This window comes from Octopus bimaculoides, chromosome 2, assembly GCF_001194135.2.
Source record: "Octopus bimaculoides isolate UCB-OBI-ISO-001 chromosome 2, ASM119413v2, whole genome shotgun sequence".
NCBI classification, from domain to species: Eukaryota; Metazoa; Mollusca; class Cephalopoda; order Octopoda; family Octopodidae; genus Octopus; species Octopus bimaculoides.
The window spans coordinates 21,270,301-21,270,936 of NC_068982.1; positions in this window are offsets into that span (position 1 = coordinate 21,270,301).

Below are 636 nucleotides of genomic sequence, written 5' to 3' on the forward strand. Positions count from 1 at the left end.
AGATTTATATGTATGTTATTTATTTTACTGGTTTAAATATCTTAATGTGACACTTCGAATTGCATTTAGTACTCTTCTCATAGCAACATAGAAGACCTCTAATTACTGACACACATGTATGATGCGTAATTGCTTAGTCAGTTGTATGACTTAAACAGACCGAAATAATTAAATGTATATTCATTGCTGGTACTCCGTCGGTTACGACGGTGTGTATTCCAACTGATCCGGTCAACAGAAAAACTTGCTCGCGAAATTAACGTGCGAGTGGCTGAGCACTTCGCAGACACGTCCCCTTGACGTAGTTTTCAGGAAGATTAAGTGTGACAAAGAATGTGAAACAGCTGTTCATTTGAATTACAAGTATAACTAATTTTATTCAGCTGACTGCACTGGTGGAGAAACATGTCATGAAGTGCCTTGCTCAAGAACATAATACGCCGCTAGGAATCGAACTGACGACCTCGCAATCGTACGACATATACCCTAAACAGTAAGCCACGCAGTCTCCGATACACGCACACAGAGACATGCACACACACAGAGACATACACACACACACACGTGCCTTCACACAGCACTCACACATATGTGTATGCATTTATACATACATACATATATATACATATATATATA